At 39.1% G+C, this 7,167-nt stretch overlaps 1 long non-coding RNA gene across 1 annotated transcript; it reads left to right on the forward strand.

Moving 5' to 3' along the window:
• Nucleotides 1–389: 389 nt before the first annotated feature.
• On the forward strand, nucleotides 390–5,980 carry LOC133490711 (uncharacterized). Its single transcript, XR_009792267.1, has 3 exons — nucleotides 390–954; nucleotides 3,793–3,867; nucleotides 4,471–5,980. It is a non-coding gene; the product is annotated as an uncharacterized LOC133490711 (long non-coding RNA).
• Nucleotides 5,981–7,167: the final 1,187 nt, after the last annotated feature.

Consider the following 7,167-nt stretch of genomic DNA (forward strand, 5'->3'; position numbering starts at 1 on the left):
CAAATGAATTGTTCATATTTCAAAAGTTTGAACTAAGTTCACCATTCCAAAAATGAAGTAGTTCATATTTAATTTTTTTCCTCTCAATATCCTGCTACCAGGCTATTCCCCTTAGACTACTGGCATTTCATGTTTTCATTTTGCCTCTACTCCAACACCATCCGCACTAGTAGCCAGCTGCAGCTTCTACCCTACGATCCCAAAAACATGAAAACAGAAAATAATTTTTATTTTAAATGAAGAATCAAAACAAGGCGGCATGGTGGATCAGCTGTAAAGCGATGGCCTCACAGTTCTGAGGACCCGGGTTCGATCCCGGCCCTGCCTGTGTGGAGTTTGCATGTTCTCTCCGTGCCTGCGTGGGTTTCCTCCGGGCACTCCCCTTTCCTCCCGCATCCCGAAAACCTGCAACATTAATTTCCCACTCTAAATTTCCCCTAGGTGTGATTGTGAGTGCGGCTGTTTGCTCTATGTACCCTGCAATTGGCTGTAAAGGAATATAAGAGTTTGAGCTTAAAGTAGTTCATTAGATGTTGCTACATCCTGTGTATGAAAGTGTGAGACTGTAAAGTGCTGAGTGTGTGACTGGTGGAACGAAACAGGGTATGTGGTGCAAGAATGTGCAAGAAGGGAATGTTTTAGAACAGACGGTGCTAACTGCAAGGATGATGCAGAGACGAGAGGACTCAGAGGCAGTTGGTGGAAAAACTACTGTCAGGAAACCAGCACCAGGAGGAGCCAGCACGCGATTCTGCAGGGGAGGAGTCGGGCCAACATCCGGCGGACCAAAGGAGACCAATGAGAGAGCGCCAAGGATACCAGCAGGAGACACAGAACCAATAGTGAATTAGTAGATTGTACTTTAAAATTGTTCTGGGCAACTCGGATGTAGAGTACGTCGGCTGCAGGGAACAGAGACGTGCAGGGTTGTAATGAGAGGGACCCGAGACCCAGGTGTGTGTTGAAGGAATAAATCCACTCGTGTGTGAAAATGCCGGCTTCCTGATACCTTTCTATTGCAGAACGAGCGCGCATATTGTTGGATGAGTGGCAGTTGGGTAAGGTCACAAATTGGAGTCAGATTACTAACTTAAGTTTATGATGATTTAGAAATAAATTTCCAACAGCTGGCAACCAGTTCACGGTGAACCCCGCCTCCTGCCTGTTGACAGCTGGGATAGGCTCCAGCACTCCCCGTGACCCTCGTGAGGATAAGCGGTGAAGAAAATGGATGGGTTGACTTTAAACAAAAGTAGGACTTAATGTGGAAATAAAAACAAGCAGCACGATATGACAAGACCGATAGTTTGAGGACTGATAACTGCATTGTGGCTCTGGCTGACTATTTTTACATTGTATCTCATTTTATCTGTTCTTATTTTCTAAAACATAACAAAAAAAAAGTCCTGTATGATGAGAGTGTGATCAGACAGTGTTTTAACTAAAGCATTCCAATACAAATAATACATTTCCAAGTAGGCCAAAGAAATTTTGCAATTAGGTACTAAATGAATACATTCACTTCCATTTACACAGTGTCCCTGAATGCACTTGACGTTCTCGCATAGCTCCACTGAATCGGTTGCCAAATTAACCATTTATCTGCGGAAAATATGAAGGCTCGTGTAGAGTGTATCCAGAAAATTGAGTCATTCATATAAACGGACCAAGACAAACATGATTGTTAAAATCTGACACCTAATGAAGTTGCCATTTTATTTAGTTCATTTTTCATTTGTCCTCAGTGCTGTATTCTCTGTGGTCCATGTGGGTGTTACATCCGCTGACTTCTGCTCATACAATAAAATAACTCGGTTAGACTACATCATAGCAATAGGCAGTGGACCAGTCATAGCTTGAAGGGATAGGACTATGATGTTCTTATTTCCCGTCTCTGTTCTTGGAACTAGACATGAAGCATAGCGTGGATTGTCACAGCTGACACAAAACTCTGTAAATCAAATAAGCTCAGTATGGTGGCCCAGCAGCGTGTCCCCCGGTAACAGTACTTCAAATGACTAGAGATGTGTCTCACTGATCCCCTGTAACGGAGATGAAAGAAAATGTTCCTGTTCAGGTAAGTAAGTAAATGCATCATAACTGCCAAGGAGTCTCGCTAGAAAAAAGGAGGGAGAATACGTTTTCTGGAAGGCCAGACAAGCTTGAGCTCATTGTTGCCTTTCTTTCCTTTCCAAGGAGTGGCTTTGTTTTTTGTTATATAGTAGCTACAACCAATCTGACATACTGTAGATAACGTTAAATATGTGAAATCAGGGCTGTTTGGTTTCATCACAGTTTATCAAAACACTCATAACGTTTGATCTGAAATGGCTGGATCTTTGTGTAAGACATCTCCAGTTCGGTAGACTTTTCACAATAATGACCAACTCATTCCCCATTCACTTAACTTGTATGGGACATGTTTATATGTCATACATTCTCAGCATTATCCATGTATTACATCTGACTCAAATTTCATGAACATTTGATCAGCTCATGGTCAGCATAAGAGTGTACAGTAAATCTCTCTTTTGCTGTCTGTGTGATTGCACATGCAGATAGATCATGATGCTTTCAAGTGAAGCATGTAAATGCGTGTGACAACACATTAAAAAGAGATTTCATTGTTTCAATGAGTGAAACAGTACAGTGTCTCATGTCTCATGGGACCCCCCTCGCTCTGAGCCCTTGGCATTTGCCTGATATGCCTGCCCAGTTGCGCTGCCTTTGAGTATTATGTACATCAGCAGTAGAAGTATATTCTCTCAAAATATCTGTGTGGATAGCCAAAGGTTTGGCAGAATGCCCACATGCCAATACATTTTTACTATGCTTGAAAAAAAAAATCAACAATCAGCAACCACCAGCAAAGATCTTCATCTTGAACCTTGACTGAATGGGAGATCATATAAAACTCCTTGCTATATGGACAGTGACAATAGAGCATTTTTAGCTTTTCTGTACATAAACACTGAATGAAGCCCAAGATCTTTTATACATTTCGATTTTTTTCCCCTAATTTCCTCTATCTGTCCGGTTGTAAAATGCATGTATTTGCATCCAGAATGTCTTTGGTTGGGAATTTGGATTTTGCTCAGCCCCTTGCTAGCACACGTCAGGGAGAGTGATGTGCATTTGGCGGTACGTCAAACTACTTAATTCATTTGAAATTGTATCAATTAGTAATATAAATATCAGTCCATCATAGGAAAAAAAAATATGTGGTGCAAATGAAACTTCCAGCAGCATTTTAACAGCCTCTACTTGGCTCTTCAGATAGAGCGAAAGCAATAACAAATGCCATTGAGGTTTTTATAGTGTAATAATTTAGACTGCTCTGTTACTGTTGTATTTGTCTGCATTGTTCATTATGTTAAAATACAAGTGTGATTTTGCACTTTCATAAAAAAAATGCTTATTTTCTAGCACATTATTTACATTGAGAATCATTCATCGGAGAATTTATTGCTTGAAGTTCGCTGATGTTTATTTTTCATTCACATAATATTAATCTCATTAAATCTGTGTAGTGCAAGGATAAGCATATTTATAAACTGTTCACATCATGATCCAAATGTGAACTGGACTGTGACCTTAAAACCAAAGTACATACTGAACTATGATTTTTAAACCTGTACATTTAATGCAATGTAAACAAATGACACAAACACCACCCAGGTGTGATTTTGTGGGGAATTTATATTTGTAGTATCTCGGCAGACATACAGAGATGTGAATGCATTGTGTTTGCTCACCTTTACTGTGAATGACAATCTGATCCATCCATTTTAGGAACTTTCAACAAGAACGCTCCTGTGAAATCGGCATCATGAAAGAAGCATCTTTAGCTGGGTCATTAACAATATGGTGCGTGTCTTATTGCATTATTACTGGCGAAATGAGATTCTATGCTACTATTTGTGACCTATTTGAGGTATTTATAAACTGCAAGTAGGCGGAGATCATGGGGAAACAATCTGGAGGTGGGAGATTTTACACCCTTAATGAGAAAACAGACATGCAAGGGTCTCATTACACGTTAGCACGAGTAATTGTTGTACTAACAATAATTATATTCACTCTAATTTCCTTTTTTATTTCTAAATTGATTCACATTGTGCAGTCTGACCGCCTTCTCCCTTCATGTTTTTTTTAACACTGTGCTTTGAAAGGACAGAAAAAAATATCACAGGAGATAGCTGCTGATTTATAGTGGATGAATTCGCCTTGCCTCGCTTGCACAAGGATAACAGACAAAGTTCCAAGGATTGTAAATGAGCAAAAAATGTCCTTCAACCCACTGGCATAGATGTGTGGGTTGTTTAGGGTTTGTGGCGTTGCCTGTGCCTGGCACTGAGAGTCTCATCCACAAACAGTTGAGTGCCAACAGAAGCACGAGCGGTCAGAGTAATTAATAACATTATGTCTCGTAATTACTTTCTCTGTGTCCTCTATGGCCTCCGGGAGCAGAACTGCGCCTAATGGGAGTCATACTTCAAGTTTGGAGAGCAGCTGAATTGACCAAGATTGTAGAACTGACCCAATTATACCTCAGCTTTGAGGTAAGAAACAAAACCAATTCCGAAACAATCTAAAATGTCATTATATTCTTGAAAGTATGCATAAGTCCTGTTGAATAAACAGGTGTAATTTTATCGGAGTACTTCTGTGCTCATGGTAATTACAATTTACAAGCGCACAATGGCTCTCAGCCACAGATAAAAGTTCTTCTCGGGAGAGATGCTTATCCCATCAGCTCCACACCCAACTGAATTTCTCTGCTGCCTGCATCTTAATAAAAGGGACACAGATAGCCGTGGGAGTTTGGAATCCTCTAGCCTCATCATTAGTCTTCAGGATCTGCCACGCATGGACACCAAAGAGACTCAAACTTCAGCCTCAGATTCAGCAGTTCAATTCTTCTTGTGAAAAGGAATTGGGACTTAGTCATCTTTTTCAAGAACAAAAAGTGGGAAACTGCACAAGTGGACAGATATTTTGTGACAAAGTGCCCATTCAAAAAAAAGGCTTGAATTTATACCGTCATCTTACCAAAGGATTCTAGTCATTTATGTGCTTCCACCTTTGTGGGGACAGTATGGATCAGGCCTTTTTTTTTTCTTTTTTTTTGCATTAAGCAAATTCCATAAAGGAATGTTCATTCGATTGTGGTGTTGAAGAACTTGAGAGCCCTAACCTCAACCCCAACCAACATCTCCAAATTGGACCTACCAGGACCCATTCATCACAAATGTTGTTTTGAAAAGTTAGGGTTCCACTGGTCGCATGAACAGGTTTGAGTCATTGACTAATAATCTGTGTGTTTATTGTTTAGGTTGCTGCTTTCTGCTCAGTATTTTGTCAAGTCGTAATCCTATGTGGGGTCTCTGTTCCTTGTATATTTAATTACCGATTTACTCATTTTCCTATTTTGCTTTGTACATTTTTGGAAATTTAAATAGCTTCATATTTTGTATTCTAAGCACTTGTTCTTTTTTTTTTTTTACTTTGCCTGCCTGCATGCATCTATTCCGTGTCCCGCATTATGTGTTGTGACAAACTCTTAATCTTGCAGCAGTCATGTTGTTGCTTTTAGAATACAATCAGAATTGATTCAAATCAAAAAAGTCAGATGAAACGCATGGTTGTATATAATTATACATATTATTTTCTATGCAGAACTGAAATAAAAGTTATGCATCATGCTACTGAACCTATGATTTCAGCTCTACTATGGCTACGAAAAATAATTAACGTCCCTAAACCTTCGTGGATATTGAGACTAACCATTATCTTTATCATGGTTGAAGTCAGGAATACCAGTGGATTTTGATGTGTGAACACTTAAAAATACAACAGTATTCATATTAAATGAAATCCCATCACTACTGTGCATTAACATAAACACGACCGAATGGGTCAACTCAGGTGCATGGGCCTTGCTTTAGCAGATGTTCAGGATAAATCATAAATAAATCATCATACATCCGCATTCCTGTATGTTTTCTATGCTTCTCTTTCCTTTGATTTACTGCTAATGGACTTGTGTTGTAAACCAGACCTCGACATGACATTGCAAAGGATCATAACGATAAACCTCATTCGATCATTCCATATTTGTTGGGGTGTTTACAGCCAGACTAAAGGAGGCTTCACAAAGCACTTGGGCAGACACAAGGCGGACGAAAATTGATGACACCTCTGAACCATGAAGCTACTCAAAGAAAACCACCTAAGGGAGTCTGATGAGCAGGCAGATATTAAGGGCTTTTCTCTACTTTCATAAGCCTCTGCTTCTTTGTTCCCTCATATTTCCATTGGTGAAGGTTGTGTGTAAGTGATCTGACTGGTAATCACAGCCAACAACCTAGAGCACAGGTGTCACACTCAAAGCCCAGTGGCGAGATCCATCCTGCTACATAATTTATGTAAATCGTGTGCATCAATTTCAAAGATTTTTGCTTGAATATGTACTCAAAATTCAATGTAAAATATATGAACATTGAAATATTGCAAAAGCACTCTTTGTGACCAAAACCCTTTTTTTTTACAAACTGTGATATTTCATTTTGTATGTGTACGAATATGATAAGGCAATTGAACATCTAAATGGTTTCACGGTCATTAGGTTTTCTGAGAGAAACTGTAACCACAATGTGGCCTGTGACAAAAATAGTTTGATACCCCTGACCAAGAGCCTTAAATATGTAAAGAGGATGAAGCCTTTTCTGCATCTATTTCAGATTTTTTTTTTCTGACACCATAATTTTTGTTTGTTTGTTTTTTTATAACATATTTCTTGTTTAGCTATTGGTAATGAAGTACGGAGGACCTGAATCCCATTTTATGCTTGACATACTCTGGTTATTTTGTTATACGTGCTAGATGTTTATTGGTATTCCAGTCGTACAGAACAGGATGTAAAAGGGAACAGGTCGAGGGAACACAACAGAAGAAAAAATGCACAGAACAATAACAATAAAAATTTGATTTGCTATTGGCCAAAGTACAATCCGATTCATATGTGAAACCAGTCTAATTTGTCAATGGAATATTAAATTAATGATGTCCAAAAAAAGGGCAAATTTTAAGATCGAAGAACTGGAAGTGTTGAAGTAGCATGTTAAACTGGACAATGTGGGTTTGTTTGTTTAAACATTGACAGTT

The sequence above is a fragment of the Syngnathoides biaculeatus genome, chromosome 17, assembly GCF_019802595.1.
Source record: "Syngnathoides biaculeatus isolate LvHL_M chromosome 17, ASM1980259v1, whole genome shotgun sequence".
NCBI lineage: Eukaryota > Metazoa > Chordata > Actinopteri > Syngnathiformes > Syngnathidae > Syngnathoides > Syngnathoides biaculeatus.